The following is a 26,941-nucleotide window of genomic DNA, read 5'->3' on the forward strand; positions in this document are numbered from 1 at the left end:
CCGGTCCTGACTCCATCCCTAATTACATCCTAAAAGGATGTGAGGTTAGTCTCTTAGAACCTTTAAAATTCATTTTTAATTTAATTCTAAGGAACTCTTCATTCCCCAATTTATGGAAATGCTCTAAAGTAACTCCTATTCATAAGAAGGACGATAAATCTTGTGTAAGGAACTACAGACCAATAACTATCTTGTCAGCGCCAGCCAAAATGTTTGAGGTAATATTACACAGATACATTTTTAATCACTTTCAAAGTATGCTCATTGATCAGCAGCATGGCTTTCGTCCGGCCAGATCAGCTATTACCAACTTGTTATGTTTCTCTAATGACATAACCAGCACTTTGGATTGTAATAATCAAATGGATGTAATATATACTGATTTTGAGAAGGCGTTTGATAAAGTTGATCATAAAATTTTGGTTAGTAAATTAAGTTTTATTGGATTTACTTATAATCTTGTTGGTCTTTTTATTTCTTATTTACAGGATCGACGTCAATTCGTTAAGTTTGGGAGTTGCTTTTCTTATGAGTATGTTGCCACTTCTGGGATTCCCCAAGGATCAAATCTTGGCCCTTTATTATTCCTAATATTTATCAACGATATTCAATCTTCTATTCACCATTCTAAATTTTTATTATATGCGGATGACTTAAAAATCTATAAGAGAATAATTGATTTACCTGACGCTCTTTATTTGCAAGAGGATTTGAATTCTATTTATGAATGGGCTAATGTTAATAAACTTCCCTTCAATATCCTAAAGTGTCGGGTCATTTCTTACTCTCGTTCTCGTTCTCCTATTAAATATCCGTATAAATTTCATGATTCTCTTCTTCAGAGAGAATTATTTATATCTGATCTGGGAATAGTCTTCGAAAATAGTTGGAGTTTCAACATTCACATTGAGAATATCTGTGATAGGGCAACAAAAATCCTTGGATTCGTAATCCGTAATTCGTCTGAACTAGGGCTCACTGCCATTCGTCTCTTATATTGTACATTAGTTCGCAGTGTGCTCGAGTTTGGCTCCATTATATGGTCTCCCTATCAACTTCGTTACTCTCTAATGTTGGAACGAGTCCAAAGGAAATTCCTTAGATTTTTATATCTGAAAACATTTGGATTTTATCCATATCTGTTCCCTAGTGCCTTTGTCTTGGGATCTTTGGGTTTCAACTCCCTGGCAAAGAGAAGAGATTTATTTCTTGGGAAACATTTCGTAAAATTACTTAGAGGAGAGATTCACAATCCCACTATCCTGGAGAAACTAAAATTCTGGGCCCCGGAAAATCGTAGAGTTTTAAGAAAACATGATATATTTTTACCAATTAGGGCTAAATCAAACGTGCTCATGAACTCCCCCCTCTCGAGAGCTGTTCGACTCCTTAACTTACTGGCACAATACTTGGACCTATTCGATGCCAGTTATGTTGAGTTGGTGGAACACATCCTAAATAGCACGATATAAATTTTTCAATCTTATTTCTTTGTTTTTATTTTGTGTACATATTTTTTACTTGATTTTTATTATTTTTTTATGATGTTTTTGTTTATTTATGATTTTTATTATTTTCTTATGTTTTTTTTTTTTTTATTTATGATTTTTATTATTTTTTTTTATGATGTTTTTTTTGTAATTTTTATGATTTTTATTATTTGTATTAAAATCACATTGACGCTTTGGGGCAACCTGTCAAGTCTCTGTGGTATTGATTTTTTAAAATAAAATAAAATAAAATAAAATATGACCGATCAATATTGAAAGACGTAGAATTGCATAGCGGAAAACCACACTCGCCTGGCATTGCCCGGGCACTTTCGTATAGCGCTATTCGATCTTAAGTTACAATCCATACCAAAACATGTCTAAATATAGTCTATATAAGGATACCATGAAATAGTATACCAAATATGACGCCTCGACGTTTATTAATTGTAGGATTGCATAGCGGAAAACTACACTCGCACGGCGTCACCCGGGCACTTCGTATGATCATTTTTGATCTTAAGCTCTGATCTCGTCTAAAATACGTATACAATCGTCGTCCGGGCACTTTCGTATACCGCTATTTGATCTTAAGTTACAATCCATGCCAAAACATGTCTACATATAGTCTATATAAGGATACCATGAAACAGTCTACCAAATATGACGCCTCGACGTTTATTAATTGTAGAATTGCATAGTGGAAAACTACTCTCGCCCGGCGTCGCCCGGGAACTTCGTATGATCATTTTTGATCTTAAACTCTGATCTCGTCCAAAATACGTATATAATCTAGGTAAGGATACTACGAAATGATGTACACTAAATTTGACCGATCTACTATATTGAAAGACGTAGAATTGCATAGCGGAATAACACACTCGCCTGGCGTTGCCCGGGCACTTTCGTATACCGCTATTTGATCTTAAGTTACAATCCAAGCCAAAACATGTCTACATATAGTCTATATAAGGATACCATGAAACAGTCTACCAAATATGACGCCTCGATTTTTATTAATTGTAGAATTGCACAGCGGAAAACTACAATCGCCCGGCGTCGCCCGGGAACTTCGTATGATCATTTTTGATCTTAAACTCTGATCTCGTCTAAAATACGTATACAATCTAGGTAAGGATACTACGAAATGATGTACACTAAATTTGACCGATCTATATTGAAAGATGTAGAATTGCATAGTGGAAAAACACACTCGCCTGGCGTTACCCGGGCACTTTCGTATAGCGCTATTTGATCTTAAGTTACAATCCATGCCAAAACATGTCTACATATAGTCTATATAAGGATACCATGAAACAGTCTACCAAATATGACGCCTCGACCTTTATTAATTGTAGAATTGCATAGCGGAAAACTAAACTCGCCCGGCGTCGCCCGGGCACTTAATATGAGCCTTTTTGATCTTAAACTCCGATCTCGTCTAAAATACGTATACAATCTAGGTAAGGGTACTACGAAATGATGCAAACCATATATGACCGATCAATATTGAAAGACGTAGAATTGCATAGCGGAAAAACACACTCGCCTGGCGTTGCCCGGGCACTTTCGTATGGCGCTATTCGATCTTAAGTTACAATCCATACCAAAACATGTCTACATATAGTCTATATAAGGATACCATGAAACAGTCTACCAAATATGACGCCTCGACGTTTATTAATTGTAGAATTGCACAGCGGAAAACTACAATCGCCCGGCGTCGCCCGGGAACTTCGTATGATCATTTTTGATCTTAAACTCTGATCTCGTCTAAAATACGTATACAATCTAGGTAAGGATACTACGAAATGATGTACACTAAATTTGACCGATCTATATTGAAAGATGTAGAATTGCATAGCGGAAAAACACACTCGCCTGGCGTTGCCCGGGCACTTTCGTATGGCGCTATTCGATCTTAAGTTACAATCCATGCCAAAACATGTCTACATATATATATATAGTCTATATAAGGATACCATGAAACAGTCTACCAAATATGACGCCTCGACGTTTATTAATTGTAAGATTGCAAAGCGGAAAACTGCACTCGCCCGGCGTCGCCCGGGGACTTCATATGAGCCTTTTTGATCTTAAACTCTGATCTCGTCTAAAATACGTATACAATCTAGGTAAGGGTACTACGAAATGATGTACACTAAATTTGACCGATCTACTATATTGAAAGACGTAGAATTGCATAGTGGAAAAACACACTCGCCTGGCGTTGTCCGGGTATTTTTGACTTCGGATTCCAATCCATTCCAATCCATTACGATCTTTTCTTGTTGGGCTTTGCCAATTTTATTTGAATTAAACGTTGGCACTATACACATGTATATTATAACTATGATAGTATGCAATACGTGTATGTAACTTCAATTCTAACCGAACCCATGCACAAATGAATATATACATCCACGGGTACATTAATTCACAGGTCAGATACGTGTGTACATATGTAGAGTGGAATTGTAGCAAACGTTACCTAACTGGATACATTAAATTCGGGCAAAAGATCACCCGGCGAATATGTAGTCGACATTGTAGCTAATTAGGACGTTAATTAAGCGAGCGGGTCGGCGTTCACGGTTCGACGTTGCCAATTTTGTATGTGTATCGCCACACAGTTTGGGAACCGCTAATTTAACTCGACTAGTATGCTAAAAGCCGCACTTTAATACTCGCTCGTATAAGTGCATGTTTGAAATTTATAAAGGAAAATTTAATATTGACGGTGAGTCGATTCAATAGCATCATGATTTTTAAAAATTAACATATTTGGAGGGGGGATGGGGTGGGGTACTGCATGTTTTTATAGTTTCATTATACAAATGCCGGTTTGGTTGAAGTGCTGCAGTACCAAAGTTTCTACGTATGAGCTCTACTGTGCTTGATTTTAATAAATTGATGTTATTGTTTTATTTTGTACTAGCTGAACCCGGTATACGTTGCAATGCCAGAGTGAGGCAGGCAATTCCCGTTCCCGCTCCAATTCCCGTTCCCGTTCCCGTTCTTGTTCCCGTTTCAAGTGATGGTCGGAGCTCAACTGACGTCTCTTCAACGCCGTGTCGTCATAAACCAACTGGTAACGTGGTTACCAACGTACACATTTCCTTGACTCGTCAACAGTCAAAAAGTGTTTCTTTATCTCGTTCACCACACGGTTAGTTTAACCGGTTCGTAATTCAGTTTGGAGCAGTCGTCTATCTGCCGTGGTCCCGTGGTCGCCAGCTTCGGTTCGCCAACTACTCTGGCACTCGCGAGTAGTACTGTGTGTGTAGAATGTATACAGCCAGTCGAGGCAGAGAAAAATGATCCGTATTTCCGTATACAGAGGGTCATTTACAGTTGACAGTACTACAGTTTACAGTTGACAGCGTATAGGTCTCATTGGGGAAGAATACGCCAGCCCCGGTCGTTTATATTTTTCATTCGACTCGAAAAATTCACGACACCGTCGATTTTTTTCCACATTTCGGTTGGATGGTTGGAGCTCAACTAACGTCTCTTCAACTAACTTGTCGTCATAAATCAACTGGCAACGTGGTTACCAACGAACGCATTTCCTTGACTACACTATGGCGCTTCAAACTTTCGCGTCGGTAAAATCGTAATTACGAATATTATGATTAAGAGATTTGTTCCCGTTCTTCACAGTAAGCTTCCCGGACATGCATACAACAAATTCTGAAAGTTCCATTGTAATCGGTTGAGTGGTTTAGGAGCCTATACGAGGCAGACATTCAATTTTATATATACATACATATAGACTTGTGATAGACCCGATGGAAACTTCATCGGGTGTATTATAAGTAAAAAATACATATATACATATGCATAAACAATATAAAACAGCAATAGAAAAATTTATTTTCAGTAAATGCTCATGGCAATATTTTCTAAGATGAAATTTTGATGGCAAGCAATATATATATATATGTATATATATATATATATATATATATATATATATATATATATATATATATATACATATATATATATTGCTTGCCATCAAAATTTCATCTTAGAAAAAAAAAATATATATATATATATATATATATATATATATATATATATATATATATATATATATATATATATATATATATATATATATATATATATATATATATATATATATATCTATAAATATATATATATATATATATATATATATATATATATATATATATATATATATATATATATATATATATATATATATATATATATATATTTATATATATATATATATATATATATATATATATATATATATATATATATATATATATATATATATATATATATATATATATATATATATATATAAATATATATATATATATATATATATATATATATATATATATATATATATATATATATATATATATATATATATACATAATATCATATATATACAGGTATTATCTTGATTCTACCACCAAAATCTCTTTCGAAATTATATATTAGATTTAAATCGAACATGTACACTCGCCTTTACAGATCGCTCCAAAGCGACGAGTGTATTGATACAGATACAATACGATCAATGCAATCATTTATGCAATGCGAATTCATACAAACATGGAGGAATTTTTGTAGCATTTTATTATAGAAATTGGAGAACCTCATCGCCCTGAATGATTTGAGTTTTACAAGGAGATGCCAATTTAAAGGAACTGTTTCAATTAAAATCAGAAAAATTGGCAAACTCTGATAGAAAACGATCGAAATAGAGTCACAAACCAAGGTTTGGCCAGCAGCTACTGGTGGGAATCAAACCGTGACCATTCTATTCGAAAGCATATATGTTTGTAACCAATAGTCCACGCTGCTGGTTTAATAATACCTAAAGAAACAATGGTCTAATATTAGGCCACCGTATTAAATATTGCGTGTAATTGGAGACCGCGTGAAAAAAGACTGCATGTTGCCTTGTTTTTTTATTTATAGAAAATGTAATTATTAATATAAATAATTTTTCCACAATGAAATCTATAAATATAAAGCAAATAAACAAACGCGCACGATTTCTGTAGACGCATTCACGTCATATTCAAATCTAAAATTAAACATGTTTATTTTACGATTTATTATTCGTCGATTTGAATCCGGAAATATTATATTTTCACGAACAAACAATTCACACAAATATATATACTCACGATTCAGAGCAAAATTTTCACATTTAATAGAAAATGAAAAGTCGCAAAAAAAAAACGGGCGAATTCGAAGAGAATTTCGCAAAAAAAACGAAAAAAGTTGGTATTTAATTAGCGCGACATCGCGCATTTGAATGTTTGAATGTTTTTTCTCGAATTTCCACAGGAAAAACAAAATATTTACATTTGAAAATAATAATAAAAATTATATAAGAAAAAATAAGGAATGCGTAATCATTAAAGTACACCTATGTATGATTAAGTAGAGTAAACCGAAATTGTAATTATTTAAAGACAACTCTTTTCGCACATAACACGTTTAAATATTCGATAAGAAACAAACATAATAAACTTTTTTAAGATTTTAGCATCACTTTGACGTCATAATATCGCATTGAACTTTTCATAAACATACATACACATGTCTTGGTACTAAAACGGCAAATATCAATGATGAATAGAAGTTGCAAAATTGTATTAAAAGTTTAATTTAAATAACTATAATATATAATGAAACATTTATTATTTTCATTTTCTCTGTCTGGAGGAGCATTGAATGAGACTCGATATAATAACTCGCTATAATCAATAATACAGCGATTCTAAAACTGTTCCGAAATGTGATGAAGCATTCCGACTCTCCATCAATAATTTCATGCGAATACAAAAAAAAGGCCATTTAAAAGTATTATGAAGCCAAAACCCAACATAATAACACATGTAAGTATGTATTAGATAAGGAAAAGCTATGTAAATACGAATTACATTGATAAGAAGCACACAAATACATAAATACGTACGAACTAGCAAAATTTCATTGAAGTACTTATAGACTGTTACTAAATACAGTAGCTGTTTTTTTAATTTTAAATCTATTCGTGTAAATAAAAAAAAAATAATAGCAAAATATGAACGTATCAATTTAAATAGTTCGTCAGTATGAAGTTTATTATATGTATATATCATAGTGAAATTATATTTCAAGTGAAAATATATTTTCACTGACGATTCAGTGAAATCAAAACAAGTTACAATTTCAGGGTTGGTTTTATTTATTTAAGATTAGTTTGTAAGGGTTGGTATTATTTAAGGGTAGAATAGGTAAGGTTAAGTAAGGGTTGGCCCTATTCATTTAAGATTGGGTTATTAGGGTTAAATTTATAGAGTTAAATGTTGTAAATTCATTGTTTGATACATTTTCACTGCTTGAATTGGTGAAAATATATTTTTACTGGTGAAAATATGTATATTTTCACTTGAAATATGCTTTCACTGTAACATATGTATACATAAATATAGTTAATATGTACAAAGTTGGCAATAAGTGTCGCCTTGGGGGCAATATACATATTATATATTGATAGAAAAAAAATAACGGACTAGTAAAATAGTCATTTTAATTTGTTATTTTTGGTTGTATGTTCTTTTAATTAGCAATTTGCTATTAAATAAATAAATAAATTTATTTATATTATATGCATATTTGGGAGAAGCGATATACGCGATGGACGCAATAAGTTTGTCTTACATTGAAACATGTTAATCTAATATATAATTTGGAAAGAGACTTGCAAGTAGGGTTGCCAGATGATAATTTGATAAAGGAGGGCAGATGGGTCTAAAAAGGAGGATTTTCTGTAAAAAAAGGAAGACATTCAGAAATTAAACGAATTTTTTATATTATTTTACTTTATTTTAATCATATTTAGCTGAGCTGCCAATTTTGGAAAGACGTTCTTGGTTTTTTAACAAATAATTACAAAAATCTTCACATGTTATGTTTTTGAAGTTGTATTGAGTAAGAATTAAAGATTTAACTGACTGCACACTTAGTCTATTCCTCTCTTTGCTCCACTGAGTATTAATCAGTGAAAAAACTCTTTCCACATTTGCATTATGTGCGCTTATACAAAAATAAAACTCGCAGATCTTGAGCAGTTCTGAGAAACATTCAATGTTTTTAACACTTTTGAAGTAGATTGTCCACTGCTCGTGCAACTTCAAATTATAATATGCTTCATCTTCATCTGATTTTGATTTAAAAAATGAAATCAAGTTACAATATTGATCGTGTAGCTTAACATTGACAATCTCTACACCTGTGATGCTCAAGAACTCAATGCATGAAACTAAATCATCATAAATAAGTACCGCCCGATGTTTAGCAAAAAGGAGGACTTACAGTAGGTAAGGGAGGACGGGAGGACAAAACATGGAAAAGGAGGACATGTCCTCCTTTTGGATACCATCTGGCAACCCTACTTGTAAGGGGCGCAGCCCTAGGGATCCACCCCCTAGAAGGTGCAGATGCAGAGGGCGGAGCCCAAGGGGGCGCAGACGCTGGGGGTGTACATATATTTTTTTATAAGAGACTTACTATATATGTTTGTTTATTCGTGACAGTCAATTTAATAAAAAAAACAAATGAGTATTCAAATAAATTTATATAAAATAAAACTATTCAAATAAATTCAATAAAATGTTTACTATTAGATTAGTCATGTTTAAACGGTTTATATTACAAATACCGAGCGAAGCCGGGTAATACAGCTAGTAAATAATAAAAATAGTAGAAAAGTGAAACACTGACACACAATGAAATTAAATAAAATAATAGTAAACTAATTACAATAATCCAATAAAAGAACAATAAAAATCCATCTTCATACTTACAAAAAGTTATCAAGTTAATTTGGTATTTGTATGATTTGGTAAACGATTCCAAACTTCAACCAGATATAAAATATTGTAGCATATGCAAAAAGGAGCCGCCGTTATAATTGGTTTTCGAGGATTATCTCCAGGCTTAAGTGTTGTCGGCTAGCAATGGAGACCCCCGAATGGACTTAGTGGTCGGTAACGGCACCCGGCCACTTCCCGCTAGATTTCTAAGAACTGACAGTGCGAAAGAGTGGGACTGCATGTCCCGACCGTGGGACTGCATATTTAGTACGTGACTATAACAATAGATTAACAAACGCGTCGAGGAAGATGCAGTGAGCGACCTGCCCTTTATAAGCAGGTACTTAGGCCATATCATATAAGCCAGCAGTTTGGCTTAATGGTAGCGTATATGTTTAGCACCATGCGATCACTGGTTCGATCCGCCAAAAAAAAAAACCTGCTGGTTAGATTTGGGGGTTTTGTGACTCCAAATCGATCGTTTCTCTATCGGAGTTTGCCAATTTTATCTAATCGTTGTTGAAACGGTTCCTCAAATTGGCAAATAAGTCTTCTATAAAGTTCTTCTCTCTTTCCTCGGCAACTGCCATTTGAAGAATTTCATTGTTTTATGTTGCAATACTCAATATCCGGGCCGAATGCACCGAATAAAATTTTTGTGTACCTTTTTGAAAATAGGAGGAAAAACATATAATAATAAAACATTGCAACAATTAAATACTCTCATACAATAACGATAGTTTTTAGTATGGAATAATACAGCGTAAAACATTTTTGAACCACACGGTTTTATAAAGATTCATTTTTATCAATCGACTATTGCAATCATACAAAATATTCACTAACACATTTATCATACGGTTTTGAACGGAAAATGGGCACGAACTGGAATCGATTACTATACAAATAGAGTTTGCTATACAATTCGAAATATAATATCAAAACAATAAACCTTTTTCAATATATCCAACGATTTGAACGCACAAATCGAAATTACACCTTCTCAACTCAACATAAACAAACGACACTGAGCCCTGTCGACAAACAGTCAAAGGGTTAATTAGTGTACGAAACTCGATACACGTAAAATTTGTACCTACATACATATACATACATATCGAATGGTGAACCTGGTTATTTACGTATAAAAATATATCTAATATATTATTTCCAAAGAGACTTTGCATGTAAGTGTGTAAGTATTTTTTGGTTGGGAACATCGAAAAAAGTTTGTATGATGACAATATTAATTCCGCTTTCGATTTTGTTTATATTTCCGGACTTCTTTTACAGTTCTTTTATCATATCCGGATTCTTTTATCATTTCCGGATCTGGATGCCATTTTCAATTCTGGATCACGATTACTCTTTCGGTTCCTGAGCCCGATTACTGTTTCAGTTCCGGATCCCCATGACTATTTTAGTTCCGGATCCCGATTTATTTTTCATTTCCGGATCCGGATTTTTGTTTCTGTTCTGGATCAGGAGTATTTTTTCAGTTCCGGTTCACTTATATATAAAAAAACCCATTCATTTCTAATTGGCTGTCATTAATTTTTTTTTTTCGATAAATTTAATAAAAAACAAATGAATTTTTACTAAGAGATTAACCATGTTTAATTGGTTTATATAATAAATACCGAGCGAAGCCGGGTAAAACCACTAGTCTAATATAAATATAATTTCGAAAGAGACTTAGTATATATGTTTGTTTGTTCGTGAGTAGAGAAATGTTATAACAATAGAAGTGGCTTTAGGCGATATATTGTTATCAAGTGACGATTGTCCATAGACAATCCTAAATAATTTTAGCATCAGTCGTATTTGATGCTTGGTGGTCGACGTATGCCCGATAAAAACTTTTCTGGGCAAGGGCAATGGGCAAGTGCATCGTTAAAAATTGCACAATGCATTCAAAAACACACAATAAACAACATGGGATACATTTTTATAAGTAAATTGATGATTTAAGTATCATATTATTCAATTAACATCGTAGCTTGACAGTTTTTAAAAGTGTCATGGCGATTGCCGGTATTCTAAATAACATTTCAGGGGTGGCACCTGAGAAATGTAAAAAATATTTTTAAATAAACGTAAAAACATTTCTCTTGGTGGCGCCGAATACTCAATTATATTAATAACCAATTATTTAAATTTAATTAATATAAACATCGTTCATTTTATATTATAAATATTTTTGTTGAAAATATACATTACACGTTAATTTAAGAGTTCCTGAGGACAGACAAATACAAAAAAGTGGATAAAAATAATCCGCCAACTGAGAAAAAAAACGGATTGGCCACCAACGCCCAACACCACCGTATACTCAAATTGTTAATAAATCTATATCAAAATAAAACCTTAATTTCTGTAGTGAATATGTGATGACCCTGATTTTATTCCTTGCGTTTGAGCGTAGTTATGGAGACGTACATTATAATATTAAAACAAATTATTTATTCGTAATAGCGTTACTATTATTATAAAAACATTTCTCTTTTCGTGAGTCAATTAATAAAAAAAAATGTGTATTCAAATAAATTTATATAAAATAAAACAATTGAAATAAATTAAAAAAAAAGGTTTAATATTAGATTAGTCATGTTTAAGCGGTTCATATTACTAATACCGAGTGAAGCCGGGTAAAACCAGCAGCATAGCTCAGTCGTTAAGCCTCTGCTTAGCGTTGAGAGTCGGCGGGTTCGATCCCTGGGCCCGAGCCTCGAATGAAAATGATTTTTTCAGAGTATTGCTGTTGGTTAGACCTGGATTTGTGACTTCAGGTTGCCAATTTTCTCTGATTTCATTGTTGAAACGGTTCCCGGAAAAAAAATTGGCTAAAAATCCCTCCTATACGATATGTCACCTATAATTTGTTAATAATTATTGTACAATAAATAAGTTTGTGTACAAATTAATAGATGTCTCATTGATTTACGAGTCTTACAGTGTCTCGTAATTCAGTGATTTATATAAAAAAAATGCTGAATTGTAATTTGTAAATTTGTAATTGGCCAGGAAGGCGCATTGGGGTTTACCTGTAAGGCCTTCCTGGTATATATATATGTATGTAAAAATATGTAAAACCACTAGAATATATATGTATATATTGTCGAATGAAATCGAAGGTTGTTTATTAAGCGCGAGCTAACGATTCATAATCTGTCGGTTATATTTTTACATTTTAAATATTTCGATCGGGCATTAAATGGGCGAAAATAGAAATCGGCTCAGAAAATAAATCAGTGGGGTAAAAAAATATTAAGTAAATATAGATAATGTATTAAATTTACGATTACCTGTTGCTGCACGTGTACACTCAACGCTTTTTTCTCGATGAAAATAAACAAGAGCTATGAATAATCTTGAAAATATTCATCAGTAGAAATAAATGCCAAATTTTTCCGATTTTCCTTTCGGTTGCTTTACTGATGCGTTTGTTTAATTCATTTCGGTTCATTCAAATAATAGGAAATCGTTGTATTTACACGGTGTGGTGGAACAAATATTGATTTTTTCGTGATTTTTCCTCCGTAAGTATTTCTAAACAATGTTCAATTGTAGGAATAAGTCGGGTTAGGCTTCTGATGGTTCGTTCCAGCTGATAAAAGACCATCTCGCTAGATAAAATGCTTGTGTATTTCTTTTCCGAATTATAATATGTTCGGATTTTTTCTGTAGTACAAACAAAAGAAGAACGAAATTTTATTTGAAGAAAATTTCTATTGTTTTTTTTAGTGCGTTTTTTATTTGTATTTCTTTCAACGTGAAGAAGGAAGCGTGTTTAAATGTGGTCTGATTTGAACTAAGTGCACAATTCAGAGTATTAAATAATGTAATTAATGCTGTATGTATCTATAGGTATAATAAAATGATCTTTAAATCGTTACTACATACATATATACATGTATTTAAAATTAGTGATAAAATGTTTTTTCGTTCACTGAAATAATGTTATAGATGAGTTTCACCATGAAATATTTCACAGATTAATCTATCAACATTTCATGTTTCAGCAATTCTCGAACCGTGTTGAAATTCAGAAAGAGAACGTATTCGAAAAGTTTGAAATGACATTAATATTTCACGAGGTACGTATTATTCAAAGAATTACTATGATTTTTTAGGTTAAAGTGTTTAAAATTTAAACGAAATTGATTCGTATTTATAACCTAGTTGTTTTTCCATACATATATTGCTTAAGATCAAATAGAAATAGCATAAGCACTTTTTGTTCGGTTTAAGTACATACATATCTACATATTTGTGTAGGTACATTTTATGACGTAGGTATGTATGTATGTATTAGACAATGTGAGACTATCATTATAAATAAATAAGAGGAAGTATCATTTATAATATAATGATTAGGATTTCATTCATCTGTACAAAGTTTCAGTAGGATTTGTCGTTAATTCCGAGTTTAAATGAGTCAAAATTACGTCGAATTTTCTCACGATCACAAAATTTATACGATCCCGATATATGTATGTATGTATATGTATAGACAGAGTGAAAATATTGTAATAATAATTTATTGGTTTATATAAATTTACTTGAAAATTTTAAGTAATAATATAAATAATAAGTAAAAGGAAAGAAGAAGAAAACCCATTCACAGATTATTTTTGAAAAGGCTTTGGTTATTTAAAGTAAATTCAGTATTATTGATTAAGTGAATTATTCCAAGCCTTGACTAGTTTATTTCTAATTTATTTTAATTTATTCTTAATTACTTTTATTCAATCAATCATGCACACTCGTATTACAGATCGCTCCAATGCGACGAATGTACTATACAGATCAAGAAATATCAATAATAAAACATAATTATTATATATTAGATGTTTTACCCGGCTTCGCACAGTATTTGTAATATAAACAGCTTAAACATGACGAATAAAATAGTTAAATATTAAAATAAATAAAAGTCGTTGAATTACGAGACAATGAAAAACTCGCAAATTAGCGAGACATCTATGAATTGTACATAAATTTTATTGTAAATTAATCAAATAGTGGTGACGTAGTAGGTAGGAAGGTTATTAGCCAATTTTTAATCGGGAACCGTTTCAACAATGAAATCAGAGAAAATTGGCAAACTCTGATAGGAGACGATCGACCTGGAGCATAAATATCCAGGTCTGACCAGCAGCACTCTAAAGATATACTCAGAAAAATTATTTTCAATCGAGGTCAGCTCATGGGATCGAACTCGGCGCCTCTCAGTGTTGGGCAGAAGCTTAACGACCGAGATATGCTGCTGGCTATATTATATTAATTAAACGTAAATAATTGGTTATTAATATAATTGAGTATTCGGCGCCATCAAGAGAAATGTTTTTACATTTATTTAAAAATATTTTTTACATTTCTCTGGTGCCACCCCTGAAATTTTATGTAGAATGCGGGCGATCGCCGTGACACTTTTAAAAAACTGTCAAATTTCGATGTTAATTGAATAATATGTTACTTAAATGATACATTTACTAATAAAAATGTATCCCATGTTGTTTATTGTGTGTGTTTTGAATGCATCGTGCAATTTTTAACGATGCACTTGCCCATCTTGCGAGCAATATAAACAAACAGAGAAGTTTTTATCGGACATATGTATGTACGTCGAGCACCAAGCGTCAAATACGACCGATGCTAAAATTATTTAGGAATGTCTGTGGACAATCGTCATTTGACAACAATATAACGCCTAAATCCGACACTTCACAACAGTGTATGTATGTACATACGTCGAGCACCAAGCATCAAATACGACTGACGCTAAAATGATTTGAAAAGGTCTGTGGACATTCGTCACTTGACAATAATATGACGCCTAATGGTCTGACCACACTATACGACAACCGAATGATCCTTCACTTCACAACAGTACACGACCAAATATTGTTTGTATGAAATTGCATGAGACATATCTCACTGCGCGACAGTCGCATGACGTAGAACAACACGTCAAAGTTGACTTTTCGACCAACTTTGATGCAAGGTGTCGTTGAATGGGGACTGCCTTGCGACAATTATTCTCCTTCTTCATATCGTGACTTTGAAATAGCATGTAGCCATAATATTTTGGGTTTACTCGATTGTTCTTCTTCCTCGCATATCAAAGATACTATAATAGCGTCCGTTTCGTCCATTTTGCTCCGAGGTATCGAACGAATGATTGACATAATTTACTGCATCGTTGTGTCGCATCGTTGTCGTTCAAGTGCGGTTTACCTAATATTGTCGCACACTGTTGTGAAGTGTCGGATCGCTCGGTTGTCGTATAGTGCGGTCATACCTTAAAGCCACTTATGTATATTATTATAACATTTATCTAGCCATTGGACCTTTCTGGTGTCTTTTATAATTCCAACGGTGAGTCGAATAATTTGAGATAATTTTCCGAAGATTTTCCATTTCGGAAAACGTGTACGTGTGGGGAGAGAAGTCTCTGCGTGCATCCGTTCGCAACGCTCCAGTACTCGTTTAGCGACGGTCGCGACAGCACGCGCTCTCTCGCCCGCCGAACTCTACGATCGTGATAACTTTTCCGACACGTTACAAGTATTTATAATTGAATTTTATTTTTTTTCACAAAGCCACTACACACACGTCGCTTTTGATTTTTGCTTGAGTTCTGCTCGATCGTTTGTTGCGTGCTAAATTAATTTCTTTAAGACGCACGTCGGTGAAATAAGAAAAGAGCGGGTCGACGCGCGCTTGCATTTCCCGGGGTGATTTGAGATTTAAAATTTTTGAAAATTAAAAAAAAAAAATTCCAATTTAACGCCTCGTACCGTTGTCTGTTTTCGGTTTTTATTTCGGAATTTTCACGCTGTTGAAATTGATTTAAAAAAACATTTTTATTGCGATGGGATTCGGAAGTGCAATGTTATTGCGTATTATTTTTTGTTTTTTTATTATTATTTTTGCTTGTTTGTACGTGTATTTATATAGTACAGTATTGAAGTGAAGCTTTATTCGAATTCATATTTAAATATTATTGATTTTTTTCGTATTAAGTATTTTTTTTTAAATCAGTACCTACTTTTACATTCAAAGTACTTTTTTGTTGTATAGGTAATGTATGGCAATTTTTGCAACATATCCACGTGTTTTCTTTCCTGTTCAATGTTAAAGCACATTTAAAGTGAAGTTTTATTCGAATTAATATTTAAATATAATTGCTTTATCGTTCAATCAAAGTATTTTTTTTAAACCAGTAACAAATTTTACTTTCAAATAATTTTTTTTTTTTGTAATTTAATGGCAATTGTTGCAACATATTTTTTTTCCGGTTATTTGTATGTTAAATGCATCGCAAAAATATACATAGATACATACAAACATACTTTCAAAACATATTATTTTATGTAATTTATTAACATGTAATTTATGGAACCAGTTACAATATGTTCCGTTTGATTACAAGTACTTTCCGATTTATTTTTTAATTATAATTTGAAATATACAATTGTTTACATTTTTTTTAATGTATGTGAATGTTCATATCAATAGAAAAAGTTTTGAATCTATCCAACGGTTTAAATAGAATATATAAATATGCATAGTAAAAAAAATCGAGTTTGAATGATTACAAAACTTTGTTTATTGTTACTATGTATGAATATATGTATGTTTCATTGATAAATGTATGTACATATTTTTCATTGATAAAAATTATACATTTTCTATGTACATATGATATGATGGACTTCTTTGAAGTGTTCGTTGAAAATTTTACCCTAGAAAATGGTACCCGTTTAGTAAGGGCGTTTTTATTTATTTTTTCATCGTACATACATACTTTACTAAGTAAATTAAAATTTCACGTTTGGACGGATTTTCTTTGAGCCGCGTTCAAAATATTAAAATATTATTTAATAACACAAAAAAGGGGCGATAATACATCTCGTTAGTCCTCTTAAGCGAATTTAATTTAATTTTTTTTTGGCGACCGACATAAAGCCTTTTTATATGCGACGATTAAAAGAAAAAGGAAAACACGCGATAAACTTTCCGGTCTCGCGCACGCGGACCTAGGGATTTTTTTTTTTTTTTCAAATGTCACAAAGGTACACCGATGTCTTTGAAATTAAAACCGGAAACGAGAGGAAGATATTTTATCATATTTGCTTACTGCAGATGTTGCAATAATGCATGCACTTCGCGTGTGTTAGTAAAATTTGATCGTAAAATGCACGAAAATGAAAAACGAATTTAAGGAGAGACCAATATTTTGGACTATATAAAATTCAATTGTAAAAAATCAAGGAACTTTATTTCGAATTTCCATTTTGATTTATAAATTGTTTGAAAATATACTCGGGGGGAAACCTTTTCAGCTTACAAAAGGCATAATTAAGTCTTTGAATTTAATGTCGAACAAGATTTGAAACATCCTCTTTCGAATTTGAAATTCGGCACTGGCGTTGGTGGCTTCTTTATGTGCTTCGTGTTTAATCAAGCGAAAATTAACTTTAGTGTATGTATTATGTATGTGTGTACTGAGTATAAAATTTCTCGGCATTTTCGAAAGGGACGAATACATTCATATGTATATTTAAAAGCGGTTTTGTGTTAATCAAAATTTGAATATGAGGAGGTGTTTGTTTCTGCGCTGAATGTTGAATGTAATCGAATTGGGGCTTCTTTAATTTCCTTTTTATTTTCGTCAATATTGGATTTGGAAATTGATGAAGAATGTTTAGATTATTCGCCATGAAAAATTGATTAAGGATGATCCGCTGGAAGTGTCAGTTTTTTTGATTGGTAATTGTGTCGAAAATGTCACAATCGAGTCAAGGTATTGCGGAACTTTTCTCATAAATTTTCTTGAATTGTGTTTGGAATCTGAACTGGTTAAAAGCTGGCGTTGGCAATATTTTTTTGGTTTATTTTTATGTCATTTGATTTGGATCTGGTTTATTACTTTCGACATATAAATATTATCATATGTACATTATAACACACATTTAAATATACTATATGTAAATACACATTTAGGCATATATTTTGATTTAATCGCATGAAGATAACGACGGTTGAAATATTTCAATATACTCTTTCAAAGTAAAAAAAAAAATTAAGACGAACGTATGATTTTTGTGAAAACGATTTCTCAATTGAATAATACGTACATATCCATATGTTTATGCATATATAATCTATCGATATGTATTATAGAAGGGCTCTTTTCTGAGTATTTGGGTATCGAAGTGTCTGTTGGAATGTTTGTAGAGCTATTTCTCTAGAGCTAATAACTTATAGGTTGTGTTTCTAATATAATGGTGGACGTCGTTATTGGAAATTTTCCCAATATACTACTTACATATATGTATATTATATCTATATTTACATGCGTACATTGAGATGTGACTCGTTGTGTGGTTTGATATACACATTTGCTGCTTTTTTTTTAGATCGAGTCTAGTTTGTAAAATTATTTGAAGATAAAATTAATTTCATAAAATTTAACGATAAAGTATAATATTATACATATATGAAGGGTTAAAAAAAAGTAGAACCCTCGTATAGGATGCTGCATTCCTGCATATTTTTAAAACTTTTCTCATCATATGAAATTGCGATGTTTATAAACGAAATTTTCTTCTTTTATCGTGTGTATGTGTATACTTTATTGATATATATAATATGATGACTATATATGTATGTCATTACGTCCGTACGATGGTTTATTTTGTATGTAAATTTAGTTTTATCTATATGGAAAGATGAAAATTGGTTTTCTTATGAACTTTCTGAGCTGCAATAGTCGAGTTTTCAATTTGAGACGTGCCATTTTTTCGTTATTCTGTTTTATTTCGAATGTGATGTTACATCTTACATTTTAATTTGCTTTGATATGAATGAGATCTCGTTAAATTGAATTTAATATGTGACTGATAATTATCTTGAGTTATTGCAATACTTGGAAACAATTTTCGGATGCATTATAAATTTCCATTGCCTTGGTAATATGCTTTAATATAATATAAACCAAATTTGTATCTAGTTTGTGGTTTTTGAAAATATAATTAAATTCTTCTTCTAATATATAGAGAGGAATGCTTATTTGTTGGTTAGCTATAGATACATAAATCAACAGTTTTTAAATTAGATCAAGTTCAATGTTTTATTTTTCTTTCCTATTTTAAATCATTTGAGCAATATCGAAATTTGCCTAGTGTAATATAGATTCTAAAACTGTCCACCTTAAAAATGCGTATTTTAAAAATTTATTTGCTCTAAATAATTTCTATCCAACAATTTTGAATGACATGTGTTACATAAATATATTTTCAATGATTTGATATCATTTGAGCCTTAATATTATGTAAAATAAAACTTTTATTCGTTTTTGTAAAACTGGGTTTTTTAAAAGATTTTTTTTGTCTATAGAAAAACATGTTTTTTGGCATAAAATTTATTTATTTATTAAAATTTTTGTACTTAAATTATATCTACATATATAAAACTAATTACGAACACTTAATCTAATATTTTGTTACCCCCTTTTAAACAATCACTTGTAATTTCGTCATGCCAAACTTTTTCTAATGTGTCTATAAGCTGGTATTTAGAAGTAAGCTTATTGCTATTCACTTTTGACCCCATTATGCCCCATAAGTTCTTAATCGGGTTTAAGTCAGGACTATTACTCGGCCACTCCAGCGTCGAAATTCCATTTCTTTTTAATAACTTGTTTCACCTAAAAATAATAACATTTAATTTGTACAATATTTTTGCATTTAAAATGTTACCTAGGATATAAAGTATTCAAAAAATTATAAACATACGGATTTAGTGCGATGACACGGTGCAGAATCGTCCTGTAAAATGTTCTGTGTTTTATACGTGCAATGCATTTCAATATATGGGAACTGGTTCATTGTTAATGTATTTTTCTAAACTTCTGTGTTTACCGTTTCGTCAATAAAACCAACTGGCCTACCCAAAAGTAAGAGAAACATACCCAGACCATCTATCCTGCAGGATGATTTACCGTTGACAAAAAGCATTCGTCACTTTGACGTACCCCAGCTCTGCGTCTCACATACTGAATTTCATCGGACCCGAATAAATTGAATTTACTCTCATCCGAGAAGACCACATTCTGCCAATCACTTAGCGTCCAATTGTCATATTTTTTGGCCCATTCCATACACTGCAGACGCATTTTTTTGGTAGGGAACGGGTGTTTTGCTTCTTTACTTCTTGCAAAGAAACCCCATTCACGAAGGCGATATCACATTGTTTCTACACTTATTTTAAAACCACCAACCGCTATAAACTCCAATCTGATATCCACGGTAGTTTTGAATCGTTCTGAACATAGGAACACTTCAAAAGTCGATCTTCAGTAATTGACGCCCTTTTCAGTTTTCCTGGACCTTTTTTTCGTTCTGGAGGTGTAGGATTTGATTTCATAGTGATATATTTGAGCACTGATGTCTTGCTGCATCCAACTTGACTAGCGACATATCGGGAGCTGACGTGTTTCGAAACCAACGCCAAAATTTTGATTTTTTCATTTTAGGATAATTTGGCAAAATTTTAGTAAACAGCGCGTGAACGAAATAAATGAGCAAAAAATCACAGCTAAACTGACTAAATAAAAGCAAAGGATCATATTCATAAAATAAAAGGGCTTTGAACAAATCCCCAGCCCCAAAAAAAGTATATCTGCATTTGCCGTAATTTGAAGGTGGACGATTTGTTGTTGACCGCTACTGTACATGTGTACATACAAAGAGGGCAATTTTCAACTTTTTTCATCTTCTAACTATTAAATATCTTCTAGAAACATTCAATTTCATTCTCCTCTAAGATATTTCCGTAATCCACGTTTACTGCATGTATGTATGTACATATGTAATTCTCTATTTAACCGACAGATATTTTTTATTTTATTTGTATTTTACATACATATACATATATCTATACCATGTAGACCTAACAGGAAAACCCCAATGCGGCTTCCTGGCCAATTACAAATCGATATAAAATTTTTATAATTTATTTTTGATAAGCTTACTTTTAAATATAAATCGTCAAATTTCAAGATGTTGAAAAAATTGAAATGTAGGATACATTTATGGACAAATTTGCAGCATTTTTATACGAATCAGCGAAATTCGACATGCTAAAAACAGAAATTGGCAACGATCGACCTGGAGTCACAAACCAAGGTTTGACCAGCGTCAATCAGTGGAACTTGAACCCGTGACCACTGTGTAACAACCACGATATAATATATAAAAATAAAGCTTTACCAAACTACCTTAGTTTGTAAATTACATTATTTACAACTACGTTATAGTAAGTAATGTGATTAACTTTTCAATTAGTCAATTTAAAGCAAAAGTTTTAAAGAAAGTTCAAAGCATCATCCCATCATCTTCGCCATATTTTCGCCGTTAATTACTATAATAATAAATTGATTAAATCATTTTAAAATTAAAAAAAACATCATCCAGTTATATAATTGTGCCATGATCGTATCGATGCTATTGAATGCCACTATTTATATTTAATTTTATAAATGAACATTGTACATACGTATATTTGTACACTGTCGCAACGGAAATATGTTTTATATTTAAACGTGGAAAATTTAGTTCCGATTCAAACAATCCGGCAAATAATTTCCACGGTTTTATTTATAGCCGTGAACATGAACGATACTTCTATATTTAATAGTAGTACAAATAGTGACCGACCGATCAGATGTGGTTTTTACGTATGGCAGTCGAACGTTGGTCTGACTTCGTCACGTCACACTTCCCAACGCACTTTCACCGCTTCGTATGTGTATAATATATTGAAAAAGATAATATTTTTGTTTCAGACTCGTCTGGAGTGTCGGATATACATACGTATGTACATATGTACATACATGCATACATTCGTACGTAGGTAAATATTTATTTGTTCGGTCATTTTCCGAAATCGGAACACGACGACGACCGGTCTGTGAAGATGATAAACGATCATCGCTAATGAATTGTTGTACAAAGTGTAACCCAGTGTTCGAATCAATAAAGTGAAACATCAATCAACCACCCGCCCACCCACCCACCGTCCCACTAACCCACCCACTTGGAGGCTTGATAGACGTTAAGGTAAGTGCACTCTACCAATTTCCTGCTAATTATTTATCGCTTCTATCGGTTGAAAGTTGTTCCAATCGCCATTTAATTGTAATGTTTAAGTTTCGTCGAAGAAAATATGTAAATACATATGCCTACATATATATGTATGTATATATGTATATTCAAATGTTCATATCTTTACTAACTAAAATTGCTACTCGAGTTAAACTGATATTTAGATAAAGTTTGTTTCTTTGTTTTTTTTTTTTAATTTTCTGAAAGTTTTCGTAAGAGCGGTTATTATTTTAGTTGAAATGATTTGTGAATAAATTTCGTCGTACTTTTTTGAAAATTATTTATTATAAAATTGATTGTTGTTCTCGCGATATTTTTGCAGTGTTTTTTTATTGAAAATTTATTTACTATTATCAAAATATAAAAAAAAGACGTAGATATGTACGTACATATTTCCGTACATTTTTAGTACGTATACGTGAAATTTTCTCGCCAGGTTTTATCGATGACTTGGTGCAGAAATAATGTATGTCCATTTTTGAATTTGTATCGAATTTTAAGTTTGTAGATGCAGGATTCGTATGAATATTCATATATTCAGATGAATCATTCAGGATTTTCCTTTCGGTATAATTTATGTGGGATACATTTGTACTTTAATCGATGATATCGAGGGCTTGTTGCATAGATAATGTATGTATGTCCGTTTTTGAATTTGTATCAAATTTTGAGTGTTTAGATGCTGGAATAATTCGCGTTTTTTCTTTCAAGACAATTTATATATACCACATAAATGACTATGAAGGGAAGAAAACCTGAATTATTCCAGCATCTACAAACTTAAAATTCGATACAAACATAAAAATTCGATACAAATTCAAAAGTGGACATACAATATCTGTGCACCAAGGCATCGAAATTCCAAATTTTTCTGCAGCTAAATTGTTTATTTAGTACATATTTTATAATAATAGAAAAATTTGAATTTAAATTAAAAACATTATTATTGTAGAAGATTGCTCCTACTATCCACTATTTTTTGCACTGTCGCTTATTTTGAAATGAATAGCAAATATTCGAATTTAATGTTAAACTTTGATTGCATAATAATGTGTTATATATAACCTACATACATATATGTATGTAAATACATTGCATGTAATAATATCTTCATTTGGGACTGATTAATTGGTCCTTTCAGTTTTGAGCAGTCAGAGAACGAAAATTTGACCTTTGAATGAACCTTTCACTATCACTATTTTACTACTATGCTTTTAAATTATTTAAAAGTGGACATATTTCAAATTGATCGTTTTTCGTAGTTAATTTTGGTCACAATTTTCGGGAACAAATTTAAACACATCGCAATTGAATATGTTTCATTTTATTTATAGAAAACTAAGTACACTGTTTATATTTTCAATTTTACCAAACACAGACACTTTTAGGCGACTCGAATATTGTAAAATTTAGCACGAATAACAAACTACCAACACTTCGACTCGTCAGTTTCTAGGTATACCAAGCAACTCTAATGTACATATGTATGTATCTACTATTTGAAACGTGTCGAACTACCCTTAGAGACTCTTTTTACATACCTCTTCTTAGCTTGTTAACGTTTTTATGAGCCCATTTGTAGCACTTCGCCTAACAAGTACCGTATTACATACATTTCATTGTTAATTGTCAATATAAAATTCAACAAGCCGTCTAAACGGCTTTTCTCATTTTACGACACCGACAACGGAGAGCTTCGAATTTCGACGTTTCCCATTTTATTATTTTGTTTTTTTTTATTCCCCCATTCCGGCAGCTGAACTTTTCATTATTCGTAAGCACATTTAAAAATTAATGGCGTGTATATTATAAAGGTACATATGTACATATATACTACGTGGAAACGACGAGACGAGAGAGCTTTATGCGTAATTAACGTCGTTGGTACGTACATATGTATGTATATGGATGATCGAGGATCTCTCTCTCTCTCACTGGTGTAAAATGGCGTATTTATACTACGGTCGTTGGTAATCTAGGGATCGTTCATATATACACAAGTATAAGTTTATGATTGCGATTGTGTGGAATCAGCATGAAGCAAATTATTACTCTCCAATGATTGATAAATTGTAAAAAGCATTTCTTCGTCTCCTATATGGGAAAGAGTATGGGTTTTAACCATATATCTACCCTACTCCTTTCCTTTTGGGTATAATTCTCTTGAACTTCGGAGAAATTTCTCATTAATTCGTTTTGTTCTCCAGCTTCTGCGTGGTAACGCCTCATGCCCATCATTGCTGGAAAAGTTGGGAATTTATGTCCCTAATAATTATGTGCGTGGTAGAGATCATCATTTGATGATTGTGCCTCCTGCCCGCACATATCTTTGTCGGATGGCACCTATTCCATGAGCTATCCAACTTCTCAATGAAATCTTTGTTGCTGGGCCTGAATGTTATATTTTCCACCTCAGTTAGCGTACGGTATCGGAGGTTATTTTAACATATTTGTCTGGTAGCCTGCGCTCACTATTATTTTCATAATTGAATGTGATGTATGAGTGGAATTTTGATCTTCTCTCTTCCATATGGGCCTCGCAGGGATGTTTTGTATATGCGGCTGGTTCTTATATATTGGTGCTGGCTATATACATATAGGTCTACTTTGTATTTTATTATTTGATATTTTTACTTTATCTGCTATTATTACAATGCTATTGTTTTTTATGATTATGTATAAATGATTTTTTGTCTGTGTATATACATATTTTTATTATTCTCATCTCTCTGTATTTTATCGACCATTGTGGCGCATTAGGAACTCCTGTAATCCAAAAGTAAACTTGAATTAATAAATAAGTATTAGGTGACCAAAAAAGTCTGCTTTCAAAGATGATGTTACAATATTGAGGACGGTTTATAAAATTTTTCATAGCTCAGAATGAACCTGAAGACAAATTTTCGGACAATTTCAGAGTTTGAATAGTTTGCCCGCACGTGGGAGGCATAAAATATTTAAAAGCGTGCATCTCGTAGATTATAAAGGTGATTATTTTAACGAGTAAAGCTTGCCCTTACTTTTTTTTGGTTGCCTAATACACGTGTACACGTGTACGGACGTACATAGTTAGTCGGGGAAAATGTTTAGCAATTCCATTTCCGTTGTTGTTTTTCCCGGTGGTCCTCGCTTTCCCGACGGGGTTGGGTTCCGCCTCGTCTAGTGGAAAATGTCGAGAGCTGAAATTGAAGTCAGCTGGATCTGTTTTTGCTCACTCCGGTCCATGTCACGGTTTATTTGCATCCGGCGACCGCAGCTCCAGCTCGTTTCGAAACTTTCCACTGTGGTTTAATACCGTACTGTTGAATTTGACGTTTGAGACCGTCTCGATGAATGTGTCGCGTTGCGTGTCAAGGAAATCCGCGCTTGCCAAACGCTCCCTTAATTAAATTGGAGAGTTGTGTTGTGTTTTTGTCTGAGGGATGGTTGTTTTTCGGTATCTGTGGGATATGAGGGTGTTTAATTGTGATCGGCGAAAGGATTTATCGGTTTGGAAGTCATTCGTTGACTATTCTGTTGGTAGATTAGGTTTATTGGAAATATTTTTTGATCTACAAAAACACCAAAATGAGCATTGTATTTAATTAATATTTTAATTTAGAATAAACAATGTAGTTTCTTTGCTATTTAAAAAAATAAGCGCTCAAGAGTCGCGATATGTCGTCAAAATATAATATTTTCACCGGTTTGAATTGGATAAAATTCGTTTATTTTTTGTATTAAAACAAAAATGGATATCCAAGGAAGTTCACAACTAATTTTATATATGTAGTTAAAACAACAATATTATCATGAAAAAGTGACGATTTTCTGATAAGACGGCATCTATCTTACAAATACTTCAATCAGATGTGTATTTATCAGTGGCGGCTCGTCCTAATGGGCTGCCGGGCTGCAGCCCCTCCTATAAAATTCTAAGATATATATTTAATAATACATTTAATATTTTATTTATTAATGATATTTTTTTTATTAGTTGGATGGACTTAACTATTGGGGCCTTCGACAGAGTAAATATTACTTACAATATCACCCATATCCAAAAGGGTGATATTGTAAGTAATGTTGACCGTTTTGAAGACCCCACTAACTTGTATGGTGACAGATGAATTTAAATGTTGCTGTACTGGCTGTAAAGTGTTACAGCGCCGAGCTGAACGCTGCGCAGCCCGGAGTTTCGGAACGAGAAAGAGAAAGAGCTATTTGCAACTGCAGATAGCTCTTTCTCTTTCACTCACTCTGCCATTTTGGGCTGGACAGTCGGCAGCCTTCGCCTGTCTGCCGTCTACAGTCGGCAGTCTTCGCCTTCGACATTCTTCTGTCAGTTTGTTTAAGATTTCGCGCGCTTGATCTTACATTTGATTAGTTGAATCGCACGATCACAGCTTTATTCGTTTTCGTTACTCTTAATTGGTTG

At 32.5% G+C, this 26,941-nt stretch overlaps 1 protein-coding gene across 8 annotated transcripts in view; it reads left to right on the plus strand.

Annotated features, from left to right (window-relative positions):
• Window positions 1–15,600: 15,600 nt before the first annotated feature.
• Dh31-R (Diuretic hormone 31 Receptor) overlaps window positions 15,601–26,941 on the plus strand; it is a 220,007-nt gene continuing 208,666 nt past the window's right edge. For 4 of the 8 annotated variants that reach the window (XM_077443478.1, XM_077443481.1, XM_077443482.1 and 1 more), the window contains exons 1-2: window positions 15,831–15,919; window positions 22,206–22,479. The gene's annotated coding sequence lies outside the window, so the exon portion shown is untranslated. Of the gene's footprint in view, window positions 15,920–22,205; window positions 22,480–26,941 lie in introns of all 8 variants that reach the window. The other 4 variants (XM_077443477.1, XM_077443480.1, XM_077443479.1 and 1 more) reach the window with 3 other exon arrangements.

The sequence above is a fragment of the Arctopsyche grandis genome, chromosome 12 (genome assembly GCF_051622035.1).
Source record: "Arctopsyche grandis isolate Sample6627 chromosome 12, ASM5162203v2, whole genome shotgun sequence".
NCBI classification, from domain to species: Eukaryota; Metazoa; Arthropoda; class Insecta; order Trichoptera; family Hydropsychidae; genus Arctopsyche; species Arctopsyche grandis.